Source organism: Lissotriton vulgaris, chromosome 1_1, assembly GCF_964263255.1.
Source record: "Lissotriton vulgaris chromosome 1_1, aLisVul1.2, whole genome shotgun sequence".
Lineage (NCBI taxonomy): Eukaryota > Metazoa > Chordata > Amphibia > Caudata > Salamandridae > Lissotriton > Lissotriton vulgaris.
In genome coordinates, this window is record NC_141685.1 from 27142747 (window position 1) to 27169659 (window position 26913).

General features: G+C 47.7%; 1 protein-coding gene across 1 annotated transcript in view; it reads left to right on the top strand.

Annotated features, from left to right (window-relative positions):
* The first annotated feature begins 2878 nt into the window (after window positions 1-2878).
* LOC147737030 (uncharacterized) overlaps window positions 2879-26913 on the top strand; it is a 183360-nt gene continuing 159325 nt past the window's right edge. The window contains exons 1-2 of the mRNA XM_086922627.1: window positions 2879-3021; window positions 5174-5362. The gene's annotated coding sequence lies outside the window, so the exon portion shown is untranslated. The remainder of the gene's footprint in view (window positions 3022-5173; window positions 5363-26913) is intronic.

Here is a 26913-nt window from a genome sequence, read left to right on the forward strand (position 1 = left end):
ACTTTTATTACGTAGTCCCATCAACGTGTTATCTCATGGTCTTTGTGTTGAATCTACCACGTTATGAAAAAAATGTTTTAGCCTTAGGATACGCATGAATTTGAAAAACCAAACTTTTATGTCAAGGGGATTGGAGTAATACGTAGGAACAAACAATGTTCCCTTTTGTGAGGTTCTCCTTTGGAAGTACGATATTTATGTCTGGAAATATTGATCACTAGGTTCTCTGACTGCGCAACAGGTTTTGTTAACAATGTTTTTCCTCCTGCTTCGTCTTGTGGCCTTGGTTATGCTCAGCACTATATTTTTAATATCTTACGTTCCAGCATCTTCCTTTTAACCATTGTCCCAACAGACGCGTGGGTTTATTGTACTACCCATTCACTTGCGTCACCTCGTTACCTTCAAACGCTCTGTTTTTTCCATTCACAGATCTTTTGATTCAATCCATTAACATTGTAGTACTTCAAATACCACATGAGCAATCGCTGCTTTTTACATTTTCCTTCACCGTTTCTCATCATAACTTGCGTGTACCTTCCATCACGTCCAGCACCACTGGAACTTTAAACGCCACAAATTCACTTGTTTCCTTTTTTCAGGGCATCACCTAACAGTTAATACACGTTGACAGGCACCGACCACGCGATCACTTTTAATTATGGATTCTCAAATTCACCAGAGTTTTTCACACGTTATCACTATGGGAGTTAATCACACGTTTGGTATTCACCATTCGCAACTTAACTTTCTTTGTATTATGAATGTGGGAGCCCTAGTTCGTATATAGCAGTTTCTTTCCTAAAACTATAGAAGTCGACTGTGGTAACTACTTGTATTATTTTGGTTCCTTATTTTTCATGGACTAAGGTGAACACTTATCATTTTGGCCAGTTCTTTTTACCAACATGTCTAGCATTTAACCTCTACTTTTTTGGTGCAACCTGTTGAGCCACTTATACAGTAGGCGATGAGGCTGGGTATTTTCCAAGCTGACATGAAGTTTCTGAAAGAAGGGTTATGCTTGCCACAAAGACAGATTGCATTCTTAAAACAACTCCCCCCCAAACCCTCCTCAGGTTGTTCGGACTCGCTCGCTACACTCGCTGCAGTGCAGTACCACAATTATTTTACGCCCCCATTATTTTCAAATGTCACCAGCCACCTCTGCACAACAGAGCTTCTCTGTAGGCCCAGAACACTAATATCACACCACTAGTGTTGTGCCTCAGGATAGCTGTGGATTTAATGCACTGTAAGAGAGCCGTACAGCAGGCCTCCTATACGTTATATCGAAAAAGGAAAGCAGCTTTCATCGGGGCAGGAGAGGCCCTTTTAGCCACGCTGCTACCCTTTCATTGCCATTGTAGCATCACTCCTTAGCAACCACAGCTGAAAGCCCGAGATCAGATTCTACATGGTTTGGATTCCCCCACACCCTAGAAATAAGGAACGATGCACACTATTGTAGGACACCAACTGCAGTAAAGCTGTTTCATCCACCAAATAGCGCAAACGCTTAAGCTTTCCACTGTGTCTGACCCCTCTCCCCACTCCGACATCCTTCCATGCGACGACAAGGCCACAAACCGGCCTATATAAAGTTTAAAAATGCCTGCCTGGGCCTTACCTTGTGAACTGCCCTGCTCCTTACAGTAACTTGCAGTGCTGTGGCGGCGGCAAGCACCCATTGGACTAGCTGTTGTGGGCACTGCAGAAATGATGATTTAGATGACAGACTGCCTGTGATACCTCAGTCTCGAGTAAAATGGCTGCCCCTTTCACCACTCCAACTGCCACTGAAGCAGTATGAAATCGAGTCTGTGCAGACTCGATTCCTTGACGCCTGCCACACCCTTTCCCATCTCGGCACAGGCGCGTTGTGAAAGGGTGGGGTGACAAGCTCTCCACCCTCTGACGTGGAGGGTTCACGATCCCGGGCTTGTATTTAAAATGTCCGGGGCTAACTTCACCTCCGCGCCATCAGGGGGTGGAGACTGCACCTCGTAGCTAAGACTTTGCCGAGCTGATGACGTCACAGCCTGCAGGGCTGCGAGGTTGTCAGCCCTGCAAAGATGTCGGCTTCTTTGGGCCCGCCCGGGGAGCAAACACAGACAGAGCCAGTCACGTGACGTGCGCGGGGCAGACACTGCCCCTGTCCTTCTAGCAGCATTATACATAAGAGGAGTAGTACTAGACTGCAGTAAAGGTTTCTTTTTCTATATGAGCTGAGCGCTTATTGTTGATGGTAAGTGGGGCAGAGCGCCGACGCAGGGCTCGAGTTAGGGTACCACGTGCGTGGACGGCGGCCCCCCTGCCAAACAGCTGGACTTCACTCTAATATATATGAAATGCAATATGGGAAAAGAACAATAGAAAGAGAACAGTAGAAAGAAAAGGAAGAAAAAAAATAGAGAAAAGAAAAAATAGAAATAGTAAACCTATTATTCAAAGAGTGGAAAGATATAAAAGAGAAAAAGAGGATGACTTGGGCAGTCACGTGACGTCCTTCCAGTAGCATGATACATAATGAGAGGAGTAGTGCTAGACTGCTGTAAAGGTTTTGTTTCTATATATGAGCTGAGCACGTATTGTTGAGTATAAGTGAGGCAGAGTGCTCCAATGCGGGAGGAAATTTCTGTTCCCTGCGCATGCGCAGTTGGTGCGCAGTGTCTGTCCTCCGCGCATGCGCGGTTATTAATTCCAGGCCCTCTTTGACCCGCGCTTCGCTACAGGAGGTAGTGTGTGTCCTCAGCGCTTGCGCACTTACCACAAGGCCTCTTTAACCCCCGATACGGGAAGCAGTGTTTGTTCCCAGCGCATAAGCAGCTGGTATTGTTCTACTTTCCTCAGCGCATGCGCGGCTGTAAGGAAGCGACAGCCTGCGCATGCGCAGCTGCAGATCACCGGAGCGGTTGTTGTCCCGCCCGCGGTTTGTTTGTTTCTGAGCCGGAGTCACACGGGGACCTTGGGGACCCCTCAGGCCGCAGCGCCGCCTCTCACAGCCAACGCACAGCGAAGGTACGAAATGGCCTCGAGGCAGCGGTCGAACAGAAGTACATAAACTGTAAGAACGGTAGTGGGGGCGGGGCCATTGGATGTGGGGGCGGGGCCTGTGAATGAGGTGGTCTGTGGGTGGGGACGGGGCCTGAGGGTGTGGCTTTGTGCTCAGTGAATGTGGGGGCGGGGTCAAAACAGCAAACCCGCCCAGCCTGGAGGCGTTGCCTTCTACATGGAGCGGCGTCTGTCTGTCTCTGAGTTTGATTTCCTGCGGGCACCGCCGCCTGTGCCTGTGCGGCCAGAGTTTGGAGCTCGCCCCCTCCGTACCTCCGCACCGCCATCCTTTTTCCGCATCTTCCAAAAGGACCTTAAAACTCTTCTCTTCCAAAGACACGGCGACCAATAACTTCGACTGTTTCGTGTTCCTCACTGGAAACTAGTTTGCCCTTACGCTTCAACTGTGGAATGTGGCTTTCTGGAACCCGAAAAGCTCCAACTTAGTTTGCAGGGTGTCATTTGTAGCGGATTTATACTCTGTTAATATGTTACCATAATATCTAATCGTATATACCTCGCTCTATTCTAAAGCGCTCTGACACTTCTGGGTAAAGTATGCGCTATAAAAAATGCCTTAATCAATGCTCTGCGACCTGGCTGTTGGAGGCTCCCTGTGGCCTTGAGGCTCCCAGTCACACGTCCTCAGGTCTGTAGACTAAAGACGGTTGCAGCTTGCAACTCAGAACTGTTCTATTCCTCAGGCTCCGGCGGGCTGCATGTTTTGCACTGTTCTCTAGTGGCACTTGTGCTCGTTTGGCGATTCCCTTGCGGGAGCGAGCAGCAGCGCCATCTGTTTTCAATGATCCTGCTCACGCTTTCGAAACAGATGGCACCATTTCTCACTCCTGCAAGGGAAATTCTGTGTGTGTCTGGTCCCTGTTTGAAACCTTATCTGTGTGCTTTGTCCCACATGGCAGTCCTATTTATCTCTTTTGCCTTTGGTTTTAGTTGTGCGTTTCCTTAATTGATAACCGCAGCACATTCGGCTGCTGGCAGTTCGCTTGGCAGGATGGTCAAATCTGCTTGTTGTGTCTCGTTGCTTGAATGGTTTGCATGTGGTTGGGTCGCTTTTACATGTTCATGTGCTTTAGCTTATCTATGTTTCTGCTGATTAAAAAAACAACAAAAAAAATTCTTCCAGTTGGCAGGTAACTCGTATTCTGGAGAGGGTCTGGATCTTTGCGATATCATGACATCACCACAGCCTGATGTTCCTGGTAAATTATTTAATCTCTAGGTTCCATTCTTCCCTCTCCGGCTTGATGTGGTTCCTGTGCCTCTAGTCCCCTCCCCCCTTTCTTGTTTCCCAGTTATAGCCTTCAAAGAAAGAGAACCTGTTAAAAAAGAGCACCTCTTTCCCCTAGAAATACAAATAACCTCAAATTTATGGACAGTTGACGTTTATCTAATTGTAAGCCTGGCATGCGTTCAGATTGTTGCACCACTAATCACTGTCGTTTGAGTTATGTGCTAACAACCTGGCTTGAGATGTTTTCATGTACTTGTTCTTTAAAGTCTGTTTTAAAGTGCCTATCTGCTTCAAAAAGAGCCAAAGTTGGGGTATTTTTGGCTTTGAAAATGGTCAGGTTATAAGTCTGCCCTGCTCCAAATTCTTTGCCATAATGTGGTGCGGTCCATGAACAGACAGGAGAGTATGTTTTGATTTAGAGGACTACGTCATAGGAACAAGGTGACTGCGCTTCTGTCTTGTCCTGTTTTATTTATACGCACAGCGTGTGGTCTTTATCTATACTGCCATTAATTAGTTTCTTTAACTAATCAATAAGACAGAGATCTTGGCAGTCGTGTTTTTTGTGTGCGTATTATTCATTTTTCAAATACTTCCCTGACCTTTTCCTCACTTACCACTGAAGGTTATCAACACTTTCTTTACCCTCCGTACTAATAGGTTTGCTGCCTTTAGTTTCTCTGCTTGTGGTATTCACTTATTTGTATCCTCCCTGGTGTTCACTTCTTTGAACCTTTACTTGTTCCACATTCCTATGTCTGTGGCCTTATCCTCACACCTTATTTGTGCATTTTGCCTATCTTCTGCTTGACCTTGGAGCTCCATGTTGTATGTATGCTTTAGTGACCATGGGCTCTCTGTTCTCAGCCATTGAACTCGGCACAAGGGACCTTCTAGGCAAGATGCCCCTGCCTCTGGGAATGCAGCGCCGGGCATTCAGTTAAGGTGATGCCCTGGATGAAACTGCTCCGATGACCCCTCCTCCTTCAGATGTGCGCTAAAAACATTTGGAGGCAGCCTGTTATTCCGGAGTTCACGTACAAGATGCTCTCTAAGGTATGCACTTTAGCCTTTTGGAAAGGGGGCCGTATCATTCTGACGGCCGGACTTTCGAAAAACTCCACATTATCACCTATGAATAAGTTAAGCTTTTACGATAATTGACTATCTTGTGTGCAAGACCTTTTGTGGAATACAGGAAGCTAAGTGGGTTTGGGGAGTTGCTAACAAGTATTTTGTTTTCTCTTAACCTTTTCCACCGACATCACAACGGGTGTGTGCGGAGGCTAGCCGGCCAAACTGCGCACGCATAATGTTTTTGTGCTCCGCAGCGGAATGTTCGCCGCAGCGAAGCGGTTAAGCATCCGCTGAAACCCACCTGGATAATTACACAGCTGTTATTGTTTTCCTAGGAGATGTGATGCAAGCTGTGTGACCCGGATATTAACGTAACCTGTGTTTCTGGGGCAAACAGTCATGCCCTACGTGTCATTACTCCTCGTGGAGTTTTGAATATATATTATCGTTGTATTTAGTTGTTGAGCTGAAAACCAGTTTTAATTTTTTTCTCTAATCCTCTAGCAAGCAGTCTATTTTCTTTTGTAGATGTATGCAGAAGAGGCTAATTTATTTGCTTCAGTCGTCGTTTATTCTTTTTGCCCTTTGCTGCCCCACAACCCGACTGATTTGCTAATATAGACTACCCATTAGCTCCCAAATGTCTTCCTTCTGTTTGCACTGAGGATGTAATAGCAATCATGAATCTCCAAAGCTACCTTTATAGGGCTAGAGCAGTTGACCTCGAAGCTGGGGTCTCAGGTTCGAGTCTCAGCAACTACGCTCAACCTCCATGTGTCCTCCTGTAACGAAACTGGTGTTCATGTAAAGCACTCTGCTACCCGATGTCTCGGGTCTAGTTTGCGCTATATAAAAAACTCTATAAAAAATAAAACGCACATTGACATAACCAGGCTGACCACCAAAGTCATATCTATTAGCTTGCTTGTTTTTATGTTCCTTATAAGATTGTTGCTACTGGTTACACTGTTTTTCAAAATGTTTTTATTATTAATATATTTGTGAAATACTAGCATACATCAACACATTTTGCTAAATGATGCTTCAAAGAAATGGTACCTAAAATGTCACATTAGTTTAGGAGAACGTTTTTTTCCTAGTTGCATTTTTTTGGGACTATTTTATTTTGTAAGCAAAGACTCCTCAATCTTGTGTTCAAGCTTTTGCATATAGTTTCTCTCCCATTATGTTGCCACTTCATTTGATGTTTTAGAGAAAGTCTTGCGTGATCAATAAAGACAGCTGGCAGTTTGACAGCCCCTTTTGAAAGAAACACACACAATATGTTTATATTTCTCTGAAAAGTAAGTTCCTATTATCAGAAACGTAATAGTGCCATTTCTATAGTTAATATTTTATATATATATATATATATATATATATGTAGAGGAATACTCTTCGTCTCCGCTTTTCTTTTGATTCAAATGAATAGCACGGACCACGTAATTCTTAAAATACCTTACTGTTTATTCACAGCGTACAAACAGTGCAGGCAGCCATATCGCTCTTCATTCCTTCTTGGGGATTGATCACTTGACGCAAAGTTACATATGGCATTCCTTTTTAGAGGTTACCACGTGATAAAAAGTGCCAAAAAGTGCTCAGTGTTGTACAGTAAAATGAAATTCAGTTACAGTGAGAGTTTCATCCTTATCACATCGCACATTTTAGGTTATTTTGTAAACTATATTTTGCCAATTACAATTAATTTTCAAGAGGATTTCCTAAAAACAAGAACCACAATTATTCTCCTGGGTATTTGCATAAATGCATTTTCGCGTTGATATTACTGCGAAATTCAACCTTGTGAAAACCAGACAATAATCAATCCACATATATAAATATATAAATAAATATATAGATATAAATATATACGGAGTGATTTTGATCCTGTATAAATACATAGGATAAATAAATAAACATATATATACATTATTTAATGAGTACAAAATCTACACATATTTAAAATTAATAATATGAAAGTTAATAAATATATATTTAATTTAACAACGTCTGTCCACATAGGTATACATGTAAATTTCGTCTGTTAAAAGTTTTCCAAATGTAAGAATTGATGTTGTGCAAAAATTGGCACGTAACTGCTGTTACCATATAGGAATGCAATATCCTCGCTAGTACCTCCTGGGCTACTGATATTAAATTTGAAAATAAATGTGGGGTAAATCCCAGTCATTTAACATTATATCCTTAACTCTAAATTCCGAGGATATTCATTACTCAAGATGCTGTTACAAGTGGAGAAGTGTGGCTCAATGGTTAGAGCGGCAGACCCTGATGCAGAGGTCTAGCCTGGGACCAGGGTTCAATTCCCGCCTCGGCGGGTCTTGGGCTCAAAAATTCCACGGACCTGATCATTCTCGCCTCTGTGCCTATTCCAATCATGGAGTCCCACTCTGCAACTCTGGGCAAAAGCTTGCTTAATCTCCACAATGGCCCCCACAACGCTAAGGATGCCTGGCCTCCACCTTGGGGGTGCCCAGGAGTGGACGCCTCACAGGGAAGCCAGGATGGGTTCCACAGCGGTATTCGTACAAGTGCCTTGAGACCCTTGCGGGTGAGTAGTGCGCTATACAAGTATCAATTTACATTTTACAAGTACTGGATATATCTGTGCAAATGAGTGCATGTGTAAAAAATATTTGTTAAAATAGAGAACTGGAAAAGTACACAATGTGTTTTTTTTAGAGAAGGTTAAGATAGCTAAAAAGAAAAAGGATTGTGGGGGAAGCTCATTAAAATATAGAAGATATGAATATCACTGGGCGGATTTGAATCAATATTAGGTTCTTAGATTTTTAATTACATTATTTGGTGCCATGCTGGCCCAGGAAATCTAGTACGAAAGGTTAATCCAATCTTCATTTTTTGAAGACTGGTAACGGAATTCAGTCAATGTCTACAGATCTTATACTTTTGAAATAAAAGCCCCAATGTTTAAAAGGCTCGCATGAAGTTCCTCCGAGCTATTTAGACCATTAAATGTAATGTAAATGTAAAATGTAAATGTCAAGGTATTTGTAGAGCGCACTGTCACCAAGCGGTTTCCTGGCGCTATTACTCATACCGCTGAGGAACCCATCCTGACTTTCCCTGTGAAGTGTCCACTCCTGGGCACCCCCAGGGTGAAGCCAGGCATCCTAGCGCTGTTGGGGCCGGTGTGGAGGTTAAGCAAGCTATTGCCCAGAGTTGCAGCGTGTGGCCCATGATTAGAATAGGCACCGAGGCGAGAATTGTCAGGTCCGAGGAAATTGAGCCCAAGACACGCCAAGGCGGGAATTGAACCCTGGTCCCGGGCCAGAGCTCTGCATCAGGGTCTACCGCTCTAACCATTGAGCCACACGCCTCGCATTAGGATGCTTACCTTCAAGACTTAAGATGTAATGCATCTCTAATAGTCTAAGGGTTCTCTCTCTGTCACCCCCTATTTTTTTTCTTGGGGACCGAGTCAATAAGAAAGTATTTGAGGTCCTTAGGATTACCATCATGCTGCTCGTGAAAGTGGCGGGCCCTCGAGTATGCCTGATCGTGGTTTTTGATAGCTCTGATGTGTTGGAGCACCCTTTTGTGTCCTGTTAAGATAGTTCTCCCTATATATCTTAGTCCACATGGGGACTCCAACACATATACCACATGATCATTTTTACAGTTTAATGCCTTAGTGATTTCTCTGTTGGGTGCCTCAAAGGGGGTTGAATATTCTGTGGCATTGACCCCATTGATAGGCTTTACGAACCTTGCATTTATAAAACCCCTTCTTTTGCGCCAGCCAAGAGCCCTTAGCTGGCGGTCCACACAGGTCATTGTCCATAAGTGCATCTTTCATGGATGCTCCCCTTCTGAATGTTATTGCAGGTCTTTTGGGGACTGTCTTGCCAATTATGGGGTCCTGCTTGATAAAATGCTAATTCTTTTTGATTATCTTTCTCACGGCTATGTGTTCTTTATTGTAACTTAGTATGAATCTAAACGCGTCAGAGATTTCATTTTTAGTACTTGGGACATTACTGGTCATGAATAGCCAGCCCCTATCTACAAGATTACACTTCGTGAGGGCCCTCTTTAGGCATGTTACTTTAACCTCTTTCCTTGAACCTTGAGATTCATTCACCCTGCGTTTTTTGCAATGTTTCATTATTGCTGCAAAGTCTTTTAATGCACAGTAATTCACCGTATGGAATGCTCTGTATGAGGTGGGTAGGGTGGGCACTACTGGCGTGCAGGATGGCGTTGCCTGCCGTAGGCTTACGATGTAATTTAGTTTCAATTCTTCCTTGATCTATGTATACCTCGACATCAAAGAATGTTACTGTAGTTCGGCTTGTATTGGCAGTGAAGTTTAGATTTAAGTTGTTTTGATTAAGGGAGTCAATAAACTCGCTTGCCTCACTTTCCTTGCCATGCCAGATCAAGAAGAGGTGATCGATATACCACCACCAGCATTTAACATGTTTAGTCAGTGTGTCCGAGTATTTTGCCATGAGGACCTGCTCCTCCCACCAGCCCATGTGTAAACATGCGTAGCTGGGGGAGAAGCTGGCCCCCATGGCAACACCTCTCAATTGTTGGTACAGTGCATTTTGATACATGAAAATGTTATTACTAAGACTCAACTCGACCATGTTAACAAGCATTTTGCTATGCTCCTCATAGTGTGGCCATTTCCATATATATATATATATATATATATATATATATATATATATATATATATATATATATATATATATATATATATATATATATATATATATATATATATATATATATATATATATATATATATATATATATATTCACTGAAAAAACCATAGGTTTGACACCAGTTATAGTTAGCTGGAAATTTTACTGGCATAAAACCATTGAAATTCCCACGTTATAGTCAAGTCACATAGGGTAGCCTGGTACCGAATGTGGAGGTCTAACCTAGAGGCAAAAGTGTTAAGCTTGCATCTCACCCTCTCAGTAACTCAGTGTCCATCCATCCAAAAATTACATTACACCATAATTTTATAAAAGTAGAAAAGCTTTATCTTTCCTTAAGTTAGTTTTGCAGTTGCACACAATTTTTCAAATCAATATCTAGACTGTTTTCCTGTAATACCTGTACTTGTAAACAATTGTGAAGGCATAGGTACACAATTCAAGAACAATTCCTCCTTTTCATTTTTAGATTGATATGACGGAAATTCCTCATAAATTCATTACATTTCCTAAAAGGAAGTAAGTAGCTATGGGGTTACTTCTGCACACTAGTACCTTGATGAAAAATTCAAACAGCTGACGGCCTAGTAGGTTAACTGCAGGTCAACATAAAACCTCCAATTCTTACAGTACATTCTATTGCGTTCTAATCTAGGACCCTGATCGATACTGTGACCTTATGCCCCTATACAGCTGTAATCCCCTTGTACCCCTATATTGGCATAACCGATCAAATGCAATATTCAGAAACTCGTCTCTGACCTCACACGAACAGAGCCACATTTCAGAATCGCTTCCTCTGCCACTTCCTTTGCAGCCAATTAGTGCAATGACATAGCAGAAGTTACTACCTAAGATTCCTAGATTAACACTCCGAGTTCTTCAACAAGATAAAAACTAAGCAACCTGGGAAAGCCCCGCTTGCTATGTTTTGATTAGTAATAGAACTCTAATGAGCACTGATAGACGGTCACTTCCTAGTGACATCTTTATTGACGTCTCATGTCCAAAAACTTACGTCAAACAAGGCACCTTTCAGGTATAAATATTACCAACGTTGCCTTAAGCAAATGCTGCTGTTTTCGCTGATGCTGCTGCTGTTTCACTGAAGCTGAAGCTGCTGTTATGCTGATGATACCATAGCTGCTATCGCTACTGCTATCGCTGCTAACGAGCGAACGATGGTGTGGTGAACTTAGGAGCTGAACAGCCGTCCCCTGCAAAGAGCCCAGCAGATGCAAGCTGCCCGCGGACGCTGCCCCTCCTCCTCCTCCTCGACGCGCTGAGAGAGACGCTGTCTTTTCTCTTGCTGAGAAATCCAGCTCCGGCGTTTCCAGTCCACTTTTGCGAGCGACTGGGATATCGAGTTCCCTGAAGGAGATACCAGACCTCGATCATTCTATTCCAGAGGTATGGTGTTGACTAAACCCTTAGAGAGAATTCTTGAAGCAAACCTTGGCAAAACCAACTTAACTTAAAGCTACTTACTTACTCCCCTCCCAAGTATTAGGCTTAGGTCAGGTACACTGGGGTAGGCGTAGTTAGAAGCACCAGTTGAGTATTTTAGCCTAATGTATATATGAATGTATATATGTTTTATTCATTTTAAACCATTGTATGGCTAAGAAACCATATCAATGCTTTTACAGTATTATTTCGTAATACTCATCTTACTGTACGTACTTTTTATAATAACAAGTCTTGCAATTGTGGCAATTCATTTCTCTTGTACGAGAAGAAAGACTGTTCAATAAATGTTACCCTTTATTGAAAACGCCCGTCTCTCTATTCTCTACATATCGTGAAAGTAATCTGCACAACCACTGACTGAGTAAAATAACTGTCTATTGTTTCACACGACCCTAGAGATTGACTCTTATCTGAGGAGCAAAGTTGTCATGTTGCACGGTTGTTGGAAAACTGAATCCCTTCTTGTCAGTACCAGGAAAGCTGATCACTTCCTATTCAGAGAAGAAAGTTTCCAGTGACCTCTGAGCTAGTTGGTAACAAACCCAATGAAGTTTAGCATAGTCAGTAGAGGCCTGGAAGATCCGTACTTCTACGTCGATACTACTGTTTATGTTATTCCAATGCGCAGGGCCTATTGGGAAAATAGGAACCACACTACAATTCAGTTCACATTTGTTGGTATGACTAAGGTTCCGGTTCCCCCTGTAAACAGGTTTGGGTTTATTGGAAAGGTTTACCCACTTTATGAAGGCAGGTCCTTGAATTAACACAATCACTCAAAAAGGGGCTGTTCATCCAAGATTCCTAGCCTCATATTTAAAACAGTAGAGTCTTCTTTTCCCTCCGATTATTCTTCTAATTCTAGCCTCAGATTATCCCAAGTCTGGTTTGTGTGGCACCCGAGCTATTGAATCATACCCAGTCGCTTGTTCCGGTAACTCAGTGCAGTTGGTTTACCTTCCGGGGCTCTGCTTACATGTTTCCTGATTCTGCTGGATGGGCCGATTACCTCATGTTTTCACAGGGCCTGCGATGACTGCCCGGCCTCCCACTTCCCCACTTACTTGACACTCGGTGGGTGTGCAGAAGGTCCTGGGGCCGCTGTTAATCGGGGAATATGAAACCCCACCTTCCGCTCCCTTCCTCGGCAAAGATGGGCCCTTAGCGGCTGGCTCACGGGGGGAAGGGTTTCCGCCTACTCTGACTGGATCTCCCTGCCCTTCCGCTAGTTACAGAGGAGGATCCTCCCCCGTCACCGGCCTCTGGTGAACTCGTCCCGCCTCCCGGCGCCCTTTCTTTTTACAGCGCAAGGCGGGACCTTCGTTTGTTCGCACTTTGGATCTTCCTTCAGGGAAGCCGGGAATGCCTCTCCCTCCCGCGCCGAATCGCCACAGCGGGACAGAAGCTCCGGCAACTTGCAGCCTCTCTCGCATTCGCCGGACCGTCGACCGGGGCACCAGAGGTTCCAGTACCCGGGTAAGCCCAGTTTCACTATAAAGCTTCAAGCAGTCTTTAGGGCAGCCAGTTCAGGACCGTGGAGGTCAAGTCGGGGTCTATGGCAGTCTTGGAACTTGCTGTGAAGTCAAGTTCTGAGGGGGTTTTGCCAGACAGTACCGAGTCTAGAAATCGGAAGACTCCAGGGCAATCTCAGCAAGAGCGTAGAGGGGCAAAGAGCGGAAACCCAGTCCCCTTCAGGGGGGTCGTTGATCTCGCCTCACCTCCCGCTGGCTGGTATGCCCTTTCAACTCAAGATTAGTTCAAGGTTTCTCCCACAGGGGCGTGGAAGGGGGATAGGTGCAATTTCCCCAATTTGAGAACAGCAGGGCTAGGTCTGCTTACAAGGGGCAATGTCGACAGCGAGGGATAGCAGCCCCAGGGAACAGCCAAACACTCCAACAGCGCACCAACCTCCCTGCTCAACAGCCTCAACTCCTAACTGGACTCTCTCTGTGTCTAAAATGGCCGCCCTACAGTTGGCCTATTTTTACCCGTCGGTCCAAGTGTCCAGAACAGGCCAGAAGGTTCTAGATTTCCCATATAAGTCTATGGGCCAGTCCCCGAGGTAATCAGTTGTGGCGGTTATTAGCCACCATTTTGCGTATCTCATAGTGTTAGTCAGAAAAAGCACCTAAGGCAGGGAAAAAAACTACAGGGGTAAGGAGCACCTAACCCCTAGGTCGACACCTGAAAAAATTCCAGTGGACATAAAAATAAAGGGTGTTGGGGGGCAAAAAGGGGACAAAAATAAATAACTAGATAGGAGGGACCACCCAAAGGGCTGACAGGTCTAACAGTTGGACTCACTATAACTTGCGCGCCTGCAATGCACTGCTGATGACGTCACATATTACATCACTCATGACATGGTCAGTGACATCACTCATGACATCACTGATGACACCATCCAGTGAATGTGTGTCTTTCTGAAAAATAAATATGTTTTATATATGTATATGTAAAGGTCGATGGAAGAATAAATGTTTAAATAAGTGTCTTAATGGATTTTTTTTTTTTAAATGATTGGTTAACAAGCTTATTAAGTGTATCTTAGTGAATACATATATTGGCGAGTATTGTTTAAATATTTAAATGTTTGTATCAGTGTTTCACTTTGTGTATAAGTGGCTGCATGGGTTGGTGAGTAGCTACATGTGTGTGTATATGGGTTATTAGATGTTTTTTTAGTATCAGTATGAGTATCTGTATGGTTTGATGGGGGTGTTACTTAGCACATAGATGCATCAATGACTGACTCACTGTTTGTATGTGTTTTGAAGACAGCATATGTGCAGGACTGTATGGGTGGATGAGTGTGTATATGTGTGTGTTAGTGAATGAATGACTGTCTCATTAGTGTCTTTATCAGTAACTATATATGTTTTAATCTAGTATATGTGAGTATTGATGTATATAAGTGAGTATATGTGAGAGTGAGAGATTGAAAGAGTTCTTGTTTAAATAAGTATGTGCTTCTATAAGTGATTGTTTAAGAGAGTAAGTATGTGTAAGTTTCCTTAGAAGTAAGGTGGTAGTGTGTGTATAGCTGTATATGCAAATACATGGATGTTCAATAGTTTATTTGCATGTGTGATTATGTGTGTGAGTAACTTTTGGATGACTGTCGGTGTGTAACAGGATGTATAGGTGTTTCACTACATATGATGAGTGAGTATATGTATGAGTGACTATATAGAACTGTTGGTGAATGAGTGGATGTGTATATAGATGGTGGTATTACTGAATTGGTTGTTGTAACTGGTATGGGTACCTCTATTGTTTTGAAAATTTTTGTTTCTATTTTTGAATATGTGTTTCAAGGGTTATATTACACTGAAAGGAGGTATGTCACTCTGTCACAAGGATGGTGTCATCAGTGATGTCATGAGTGATGTCACTGACCATGTCATGAGTGATGTAATATGTGACGTCGTCAGCAGTGCATTGCAGGCATCCAAGTTATAGTGAGTCCAACTAACTATAACGTGGGAATTTCAATGGTTTTATGTCAGTAAAATTTCCAGCTACCTATAACTGGTGTCAAACCTATGGTTTTTTTCAGTGAATTTAATAGGTTTTTTAAATGCTAATTCATAACTATAACTGGTGTGAAACCTATGGTTTTTTCAGTGAATTTCATAGGTTTTTTAAATGCTAATTCCTAACTATATAAGGCCTGAAAGCTATGTTTTTTTCAGTGAATTTCAAAGGTTTTTTTAATGCTAATTCCTAACTATATAAGACCTGAAAGCCCACCAGGAATCTCCAGTATGCGCCAGGGGACTGCATTGCAGAGAGGTGTAATGAAGCCACGCCCTTTTTTACACCTCTCTGCAACGCAGCCCCCGTGCATGTTTGAAGAGGGGGAACTAATTCCCCTTGCATACTGGGGGCCCCTGGGGGCCAACTAGCCCACCTGGAACCTCCTGTATGTGCCAGGGGGCTGCATTGAAGAGGTGTAATGAGGCTCGGAACGGATTTCAAAAGGGACAGGCTCCGACATAGGAGACACTAAACTATGCCTTAATCGGCACGTGATAGCGACACGGCTAAGCTTGAAGTTCTTCTCCCATCCTCTGAAATAAGGAGTTTGGCAGCATACAAGGGATCACAAGAATATACCTTTAATAAATACAAGTGGGATACAACTGCCATTCGTTGGAGCTACATTTGGACCAAGCCAGTCTTGAAACCAGTGTAGCACCAGGACATGATAGTAAGCCCTGAAGAAGCCTGTGTTTGGGCGAAACGCGTAGGCTGTGGATTTTGGCTGTGGATTTTATGAACACAATAAAGGCACTTGAAAATCACGTCACCGTTTGGACAACCATTACTTCTGTCATCTATGTTGACTCAAATGTATGGCATCTGAAGCCACAAAGTAGTACTGATACGCTTTGCCTCTCCACTGTTGTGTTAAACAAGTTTATATGTTAAGACCATTTCTGGTGGCTGGTCTTAGGAGGTGGGCAGAAGTGGAAATAATAGCGTGAACCAAAAAACGGTTGTAATAACTGTCGGTTAGTGCAGCAATAGTACCTCCCACCCTTTCTGTGTTGCAAACCACGTGTAATGAGGCTATGCCCCTTGTTACACCTCTCTGCAACGCAGCCCCCTGCCGTGTTTGCAGAGGGGGAACTAATTCCCCTTGCATACTGGGGGTCCCTGGGGACCAACTAGCCCCCCAGGAGCCTCCAGTATGCGCCAATGGGCTGCATTGCAGAGAGGTGTAATGAGGCCACACCCTTTTTTACACCTCTCTGCAACGCAGCCCCCGTGCATGTTTGAAGAGGGGGAACTAATTCCCCTTGCATACTAGGGGTCCCTGTGGGCCAACTAGCCCACCTGGAACCTCCAGTATGTGCCAGGGGGCTGCATTGCCCCCTGGCATCGCAGCCCCCATCGCCTCCTTGTCCTTAATAGAATTGAAACTTTCCGTTACGTTAGCTAGGAGATTTTTCATTCTATGTCAGGACGGAGGCGAGGATTATGCAGTTTCAAAGCTTATCCACAACAAGCTCTGCCGCACCATAGATAGGCTTGAAGTAAAACTTTTTGAATATAGACTCCGAGGACCAGTCTGCTGCTGCGATGATGTCCTCTAGCCTACCACCTACCTGAATGGCCTTAGATGCCATGGCACCCCTTACGGAGTGAGCCCCGAACGAGGTCACATCTATGCCCGCCTCGGTCATAATCCAACGGACCCACCGAGCGATAGACGGAGCCGAAACCGCCTTAAAAGGCTTCTTCAGTGCTATGAGGAGTTGTCGTTCCCCAGGAGGGCGGCAATCCTCTGTCATATCCTCATACGCCTTGAGGCTACATACCACACACAAGTTTGGATGGTCCGAAAAGGACGGGTATGATACTGACCTGATGCTAGTTTTCGTACGTCTAGCCACTGTGAACGTCACCCCCTCCGGAGTGAACACGCGTGCCGTGATATCCAATGCACGCACGTCAGAAATTCGTTTACACGAGATCAGACACAACAACATCGCCAGTTTAGCTGACAGTTCTTTCCGAGTCAAATACCTGTTGTCACGCCAAGAGTTAAGGAACCTGAGGATGATGTTGACATCCCAGAGATTGCTATACCTGGGCTCTGGAGGAGTGGAAAGCCTGGCGCCCTTCATGAGCTTGCAAACCCAAGGGTGTTCCCCCACCGGTTTTCCGTCGATGTGAGGATGCCCCGCCGAAATGGCGGACCTGAAAGAGTTAATGGACCGATACGCCAAACCTGAGTCGGCTAGTTCGACCAGAAAATTCAGAATGAGGGTAACGTCAGCCCCCACGGGATCGGCGTGTCTTCCCAGACACCAACGACGCCACAGTTGCCAAGCCGATCGGTACCTCTTGACTGTACCAGGGGCCCAGGCCCTGCTGATGAGTTCCGCAGCGCCCGCCGAAAGGCGCCCGTCCTGCCAACGTCCCCGGAAATCCTCCACGCCATGAGGACCAAGGTTTCCTGAAGTACCAGTGGGTGCCCCTCTCCCAGGGGCCCCGAAAGTAACGACAGGAACGAGGGCAGCCGAATCGGACTGTCCCAAGACAGCTCCAGTAGCGAGGGAAACCAGGCCTGAGCCCGCCAAAAGGGGGTCACCAAGACCAGCGAGGCCTGCTGTCGGCGAACTTGTGCCGCTACTCGAGGAATCATGAGGAATGGGGGAAAGGCGTACGCCTGTTCCGTCGACCAGTTCTGTAAGAAGGCATCGACCGCGACCGGCTCCGGGTCCGGTCTCCAGCTCACAAACCTCGGAAGTTGACGGTTGAGCCGGGAAGCAAACAGGTCCAGTGTGAACGGACCCCAAGTCTCCCTCAAGGCCTGAAAGACCGCAGTGTGCAGCCTCCAATCGCTGAAGTCCAGGAAATTCCCGGAATGCCAGTCCGCGATCGAGTTCTGCGTGCCAGGGAGATATTCTGCCGAGACCGAAATTCATCTCTCCAGGCAATAGTGCCAGAAGTCCTTCGCCAGATTCGCCAGTGCCTTGGACCGAGGCCCGCCCAGGCGATTGATATACTGTACCGCCGACATGTTGTCCATGCGCAGCAGGATGCAGCACGACACCTTGTTCTGTGTCAGAGACTTCACCGCAAAGGAGCCCGCTAGGAGCTCCAGGCAGTTGATGTGAAGCCGAAGTTCGTCCTCTGACCACCGGCCCCCCATGGTGACATCGCCGCAACGGGCTCCCCAGCCCGCTCTGCTGGCATCCGATTCTATGACCAGGTCCGGGCTGGATCCGAAGATCGCTCTCCCGTTCCACGCACTCATGTGTTCTATCCACCATCGCAACTCCGTCCTCGTTTCCTCCGTAAGGGAGATGAGTTCGGAATAAGTAAGTCCTTTCCGGAGGTGTTGCGCCTTCAGGCGCTGAAGTGCCCTGTAGTGTAACGGGCCCGGGAAGATCGCTTGGATCGAGGATGATAGATGGCCCACTATACGAGCTAGGTGTCGAAGGGAGATCCTGTCTCTCCTCAGAGTCTGGGAGAGTTCCCTGCGGATCTTGTTCACCTTCTGTTGTGGGAGGCTGAGGCAGGCCGAGTCGGAATCTATGAGGAAGCCCAGAAAGGTAATCTGCCTCGGAGGAAGATCCGACTTCTGAGCATTCACCACGAACCCCAAGTCCTGGAGTAGGGCAATAGTCATGGTCAAGTGTGACCGAAGACGGTCCGGCGACTGATCCATGATCAGGATGTTGTCGAGGTATATGATCATCCGCACACCTCTCTCGCGTAACGTTTCCACCACCGGCCGAAGGAGCTTCGTAAAGCACCAGGGGGCCGACGAGAGGCCGAATGGGAGGGCTTGGAATTCGAAGACTTCCTCGTTCCACAAGAACTGCATGAAGCGTCTGTGAGGGGGAAAGATCGGTACCGTGAGATACGCGTCCTTCAGGTCCAGACGAACCATCCAATCCCCTTGTAGGAGAATGTCGCAGAGTAGATGGATTCCCTCCATCTTGAAGTGGCGGTAAACCAGCCACTCGTTGAACTCCCGTAAATTGATGACCGGGCGAAGCCCCTTGTGTTTTTTCTGGACCAGAAATATGTTGCTCAGAAAACCCGCAGGGTGAAGGCGCGTTCTGCGAATCGCACCTTTTCTGAGAAGATCTGCGATTTCGTTGTCGATAAGAAGTCTGTCCTCTGAGGAAAAAACCAAGGGACGAGGGCGAACCCTCTGATGGGGAGAGCCATAGAATTCTATTTGGAAGCCCCTGACCGTCTGGAGAACCCAAGTGTCTGAGGAGATTTTGCACCAGTTGTGGAGGTGATCTCGAAGCCTCCCCCTCAGAACGGATGGGGAAAAAAGGGTAACACTCACCGGATGGGCCTCCTGGTGCATTGGCACCGCCGTGGTAGCCTCTGCTGCGCCCTCGGCCGGCGCCTCGACTCGGGTAGAAGTTCCCCTGGCGACCGTCATTCCAGACGTTGTTACGGCGCTGCTGGGCCTTGTTGTTAGGGCCTTGTTGGGGTTGGCGGCCGGAGGAACGACCCCGTCCTCGTCCGGCCCCTGCAAAAACCCGACCGGGAAAAATTTTCTTGATGGAAGTTTGAGCTCTGTCTAGTGCAGAGAAAGTCGTCACAAACTTATTCAGTTCCTTTATAAAAGGTTCTCCAAAGAGTTTGCCTTGTGCAATAGGGCCCGCCTACGATGTGGCTAGATCCCCGAGTTTCAGATCGATCTTGATGAGGAGAGATCTCCTCCGGTCTGCTGCCAACGCACAATTTGCGTTGCCCAGGAAGCATGGGGCTCTCTGTGCCCAACCTGCCACGACCTCCGTGGACATCGTTGTCCCCGACTCCTTGGCCCTCTCAGCCAACTGGATAATCTGGGTCACGGGACCCACGGCGTCCAGGAGCTTATCCTGGCAGTTGCGCCAGGATCGATCTATACCCTTCCTGGGGTCCTTCATAAATTTTGCGAAGAACGCATAGAGCTTTTCGTCGATATCAGGATTGGCCGCCACTCTGCCCTCCAGTTTAGGGCGAGGGCACTCACCCCGCATGCAGATCCGAACCTCTTTTTCCAGAGGTTGGCGCACTTTACCCGCCACGTACGCCGCTACTTTGGGGTCTGGGGTCCATTCCGACGATTGTGGATGGTAGATCTTTGTCGGATCAAACATATCCGGGAGTTTATCGTCTCCTTCAAGCGACCCCGAGGAATGAGACGCAGGGCGCCAAGGGCGTCCTGAGCACCCATCCTCGTCGTCCGAGGAGGTATCATCCTCGGTGACACCCTCTCCCTCCAAGGGGAAACCATCTTCCTGGTCAGAATTTGGGGCGACCTCGTCGCCATCATCTCCGGGGTAAAAACCCTCCCAGCAGGGTAAATGTTTAAGCGTTCGCGCACTTTTCCGGAAGGAGTCCCTCAGGCGATCGAACTCCTCCAAGTGCCCCGCGTGACGCTTCGCCGACTTTTTCACCCCCCCCTGCGCGCCTTTGGCTCCGCGGTTCGCAGGAACTGCGCCACTGAACACCCCGGGGATGCTTTGAGTGAGGGCCTCCACACTCTCCCGCAAAGGTGCCAGTACCGAATCCAGCGCCTGCTAAAGCGCGCGGCCAACCGCTGGCGGCAGTAGTTGGGAACAGCCAGGTTCCTCCGTCCCTTGATTGAGGGGTTCGACTGTTCAGCAGTCTGCATTTTTGCGAGGGTGAGAGCACTAAACACCTTGTACGACTTTACAGAAGGTAGCCCCCTCGCCGGTGCTCCGACAGTACCGCTGTCAAAATTAGGGTGCGGTGACTGACAACCACCACTAGATGGCGTCGGGCGCGCTAATACACCGGACAGGTGTCAGGCGAGGGTTGGTGAGTCCGGTGAAAAACCTGCCTCAGCGCACCGACCCGAGGGAAAAGCACCGCAAACGCAGCCTTAACCCAAGCGGTGGCGCCCCACGGAGCTGAGGGGAAGCGAAGCCGCTCTCCGCAGAGCCCGCGCTGAGAAAACGGCAAGCAGCGCCTGACGCACGTCGAACTGCCGAAGGGTCTGACAAGAGATCAAGCGCACCGCCAAGCAAGCGCTATTGCACAAGAAAACACAATAGTAAACCAAATACACACAACGTCAGAAAAGATAAAAGGTTTGACTTATCTGACGAGCAGAGAAGAAAGAGGAAAAGGATAGGACGTCATGGCTAGTTATACAGCTGACGGATCCATGATTGGCTGTTGGTTACTATGGACACTGTATCCCATGTGCTCATGAGAGTTGTGGTTCGATAAAAACGTTTTGATTGTTTTTTCTTTAAAGTGCTGATTATAATAAAGAGAAGAAAGGACTGCATAATCCTCGCCTCCGTCCTGACATAGAATTAACTGACAGTCCCTGTCCTTGTTGGATGTACATGTTTTACTGAGAATGTCAGACTTCATTCTCACATGACTGAGAAAGATAATGTGAATTTACAGAAAATATGCTTTCAGTTTAGCTTATAGATCCCCTTCCAAACCACTGTGGGAAAATCATGAGATATTAGTTTTCTTTCAAACATGATTCATGATATCACAGCAGAGGGCTTTTTCACATGGTAAAATCACCTTAGAACACACCACAATTCCTAAAATGAGTATGGTACCATCAACAAATGATTTATAATGTAACTAAAGTCCTAAAACCCTCTATTAACTACAATGCTTTTTAATGAGGTGCGTTCATGTATATTGGTCCCAAGATGGCTGCCAACACTTCTTGGATGAAGTGCTGACAGCCAATCAGATCAGATGTGTGGTTAGGCTCCGCCCAGATATATATATTTTTTTAACCTAAATTACTCAAAATCCACTGGAGCACATATCTTGAGACATAGCAAAGGCACATCGGGCTACCAGTCCCTACAATTTTACCAAGTTTTGTGGAGCGGGGGGGGGGGGAGATAAAAGGGGGGTCCCAAAACATGTTTTCTCCATGTTAATTTCCATAGGGCGGTCGAACTCACTTTTAGCCCGAACGGCTGAATGGATTTCCACAAAACTTGGCAAAATTGTTCCCATGCGGGGTATCCGTAAGAAGGACAGCGTGGACTCCCCCCCTTTTCCCCGCACTCTCTTCCGCCGGAGCGGGTATCCGGCCCCCGGGAAATTCTGGGGAGGGACATATAGCCATCTCCCCCTGGGATGGGCCTATGGCCGTCTCCTCCTGGGCGGCCCATCCGTAATGGGTGCCGCCCCCCCCCCCCGTGGGAGGGGCCAATGGCCGCCCCAACCCCGGGCGCTCCCATCCATAATGGGTGGCGCTCCCCCTAGGGACCTTGAAATCACTGCTCACCGATCATGACCTTACCGCCACAGGCCAGATAGTTGACCGACTATCTGGCCTCCCCACACCTCCTAAAGGTCATGTCTCCTCAACCCCACTAGCCAAGCTATCATGTCTCCTATCAATAAGTCATTCCCCACCCTGGACAGGTGTACCCCATCATCAGAATAACAGTGATCGCCGCAGATGCACCCATGAGATATGCTTTGAAGATGAGCAGAGCGAAACAATTTCTCCATTTTATTGTTGACTCTCTTTACCGAATGGTTCAACGCAGTTGTGGACTAACCACCCCGCCATACCCTCCTCGGAATCATGTGAGACCAAGCTATTGTACATCCCGGGAGCGTCTTTGCTAACCAACTAACTGCAGAAAGTATGTGCTCAATTAAAGCTCGTCTGCCCAACCTTACCAAGTCATTGCCCCCAATGTGCACTATGACTACAGATGGCGGTGACCTGTGCCGCCCTAATAATTCTTCCACAAAACTTTGTAGTCGGTCAATACACAGGCCGCCCTTCCCATGGAAGGACACCCTGAAACCATATTCCTCAGATGTGTGGATCGCATCACCTGCCTTGAATATGTCCCCGGCACGCCTCACGTATGAGTGGCCCACGACCCACACCACTCGTCTTCCATTCCTTGTTCCTGAAGTGGTGGTTAGCTGACACTGGGCCGGGTCCAATTTCCGCCCTGCATCACAGGCTCGTGAAACTGTAATCCAAACAAAAGACAACAAGCGTGAGTGCACTTCTTCAGTAACTTACAACATGTGCAGCCGCACGTACCGTTCGAAACATTTCGAGGACCAGCGGCCTAATTGTTTTACATTGTCTGCCCGCAGACCCCCAGCCGTTGCTTCTGTTGCGGCCCCTATCCTGAATGAATGGGTCCCAAAATCACTCGGGTTCAAGCCCGCAGCTGCAATCGTGATTGCCAGCACCCTCTGAAACTGAAACTTTGTTAACGGGGTGCCGTCCGCATGTCGCAGCAAGGCCCCCCCCCACGTTGTCAACCTCTGTTTTAGGTAGGCCTCAACATGCCTCACTGGACAACAGGGACTACTTGGAGCGCGCTGCAACACAATGCTATTCCCCTGGGCCTCCTGATCCGTCTTTGACCTGGCTATCGTGATCAGCAGAGAATACCCCTTCACTTGCGTGTGATCCCCGCGGAGACCCCCCTCTGTATCTTTTTTGTTGGCAGCCACTAGTTCCCTCACCCGCAGGGCCCCATAGAAAGCCAACGCGAACGCTGCCTGGAATAGTACCACCTCGCTAGGTGAGGAGCATGTCTCCTCCAGTTTAGCCAACAAGGAGGTCAACTTGTCAAATCCTATTGGGTGCCTGCTATCCTTTTTGCACCCTTCTCAGCGCCGCCGGCCGCGCAGCTCCTTCCTGACTAGAAAGGAGTCCATTGGGTCCTTGATCCCATGGAGCTGAGCCATAAATGATATGGCGGCCTTATACCGACTTGCGGTTCCCGCCGACCGGCCCTACTCATGAAGTGCCACTAAAAATTGGGTAAAGGACCCCTCCTGACCCCATCTATGCTCCCATGCCGGGCCCAAAAAGGCGCAGTACGAGCGGAACGCCCCTTCATAAGCTTTCCTTGTCCTGGGCGCTAAACTAGCTGCCACGAGATTTTGTAGTCCGGGGCGCCGATTTGCCATAATGCTTCGGGAAATGGCGCTGCCACTAGCTCCGCTGAGGGTAAACAATCCCTGAAAGCCTGCATTTTGAAACGAGAGAGCGCATCAGCTGCATTATTCAGTACACCCGGCACATGTTTTGCCCTGAATTGTACGTTTAATCTCAAGCTTTTCAACACAGTTTCTTTCAACAATCGCAATATCTGTTTGCAGCGTGCTGCCTGCTGATTAATGCACTCAACCACAGTCATGTTATCGGACCAAAATACCACCGAGCGGTCTCTGAACTCCTCCGGCCATGCCGACAGAGCCACCCAGATGGGGAAGAGCTCTAGAAAGCCAATGTTACTCGTCAAACCGCTTGTTTCCCACCATGCTGGCCATCTTTGGGCCGACCAACGGTTTCCAAGGATCGCGCCAAACCCCACGCTGCCCGCCGAGTCGGTCCATAAGCCTAGTTCTGCCGACGAGGCTGGGGCTTTGCTCCAGACTATTCTGCCGTTGAAGCCCGCCAGGAATGCCAGCCAAATGAGCATGTCCTGGCGAACCTGTGCCGACAGTCTCGTGCGATGGTGCCCTTTCTTGAGGCCAACCATGGCCTGGGCAATGGATCGTGAGAAAGGGCGAGCCATCGGTATCACTCTTAATGCAAAGTTAAGCTGACCCACTGTTTGCTGTAATTGGTGCAGTGTCACTTTCTCGTTCCGAAGACACTGCAACAAGGAAGCCCTGAATTTGGCGATCATCTCCGCCGGCAAGCGGAAGCAACCCTCCACGGAGTCTAGTTCGATGCCTAGAAACTCCAGAGAGGTAGTCGGCCCCACCGTCTTACCTGGCGCCAACGGTACCCCGAAACCCCGCATGAGCACGCAGAAATCCTGCAATGCCCGTGCACAGTCCCGAGAGACCGCTGGGCCGCGGAACAGGAAGTCATCAAGATAATGCATCACATGTTGGTGCCCTGTGGCCTTCGAGAACACCCACTCCAGAAACGAGCTAAACATTTCAAAATAGGCACACGAAATTGAACAACCCATTGGCATGCACACATCCATGTAGTATTTCCCCCTGAAACGTAAAACCCAGCAAGTGCTGATCTTGGGGATGCACCGGAAGCAACCTAAATGCAGATTCAATATCCGATTTTGCTAACAATGCACCGGGGCCTAAGCGATTCAACATTACCACTGCGTCATCGAAAGATGCATACCTCACACTGCAAATGTCAGGATCGATCGCCTCATTGACGGAAGCCCCCATTGGTGCCGACAAATTATGAATGAGCCTGTACTCCCCCGGGTCCCTTTTAGGCACTACCCCTAATGGGGAACACACAAAATCGGCAGTTGGTGGGTCACTAAAAGGTCCTGTAACCCGCCCCAAGCCAACCTCCTTGGCGATCTTTGTGGTGGCAACTGTCGGGTTGTGCTGAACTGACAGTTGGTTCTTACATGAGGGGGCCCCCCCGAAAATCACCCGCCGGGATCCTGAAGCCATATGAGAAGCCATCTCGCAGGATCCCAGCGGACGCATGATCAGGGTATTTGTTCAGCCATGGGGTCAAAGCCAGGATATCTACGGGTGATGGTGTGGACTTCCGCGGCACCGTATCAATCCTGCTTGGTACCCCCTTTTCCTCCGGTACCATTGGCTCTGGATCGGCAGCTAGTTTCGGGGTGTGAGGTGTTACCACAACTAGAGCACGCATGCCTGAACCTACACGTTCCTTGCGGCCTGTTACACGTTCCCTTATTAAAACCCCAACACACTCCTCGCTTATTTCCGTTCCCGCCCGATCTAGGCTGAGACTCCCCCCCGTAGTTTGGTCGAAAGGGCTGAGGCTGTTTCTGTGGAAAGGCCCTGGAGCCGTTTGCGCTCGACCCTGAACCACCTGCTGATCCCGGCAAGAGCTGCGCATGCCACGATACAGTATCCAAACAATCCCAAGTCAGTGTCTCATTAAACTCTTTCGCTTTTCTAAAAGCCATGTCATACCCTTTCCATTCTTCTCCTCCATACTTCTCATGGAAGCCCGTGATCCTGCTCTGGTAGCAAGCCAGGTCACTCAACAGTTCCGGTGTTCATTCAGCGATAATAGCTACAAAAATTGAAAAGGCCCTGATCCAGTTCATCATAGACTCTTCGACCCTGAATTCTGCCATTTTTGCCCACCATACACTGGGGTGCCATAAATCCTTCTGAGTCTTGGCATATTCTAACTTTCGATGATCAGTCAGCAATGAAAACATGTTTATGTACTTATTAGCCCACACTAGTTCTTTAGTTGCCATGGGAATATGTTGCGCTAAGCTTTCCCGCCTTGAGGGTACCGCGCCCTCCCCCATCATTGGGAGTGATCTCTTACCGGCTTCCGCCGCACCTCCAGCCGTGTCCGTCGACTTATTCTGGTTTTCGACAGCGACCACCTTCGCCACCTGTGGAGAAATAGAAGGCACGTTCGCTGTCCAAGCACCCCTTGTCTGCCTTAGCTGCTCTATAATCAGCCTAGCTTCTTCGACCGGGTCTTCCACAGCCGCGGATCCCCCCGCTCCCTTCTTCAACCAGGGTAACACAGCCGCCAACTGAAGCGCTAGTTCGGGAGGCATTTGGTTGTCATCCAGCGGTGTGATAACCACAGGGATTGGCAATCCCCCATCCGGTGTGGGTACCGGGCTGAACGCTGGTGCTACTGGGACCAGTGGGACTTCCATCGGGACTGGGGCCTCGCTAGTACCCGCTTTCCCCTTCCTCTTTTTCCCCTTAACCCCCCTGGGGTAATGTTAGGCAAAGCAGGCCTCACAATCCTCTTAGGTCGCCCTGAGGGCCCCGCTTGGGCCTCCACTTGTTTCCGGAGGTCCGCCAAGCCACGACCCAGCGGGTCTACTTTACCGAATTTTCTGTCCATCGCCTACACTCGGTTCACC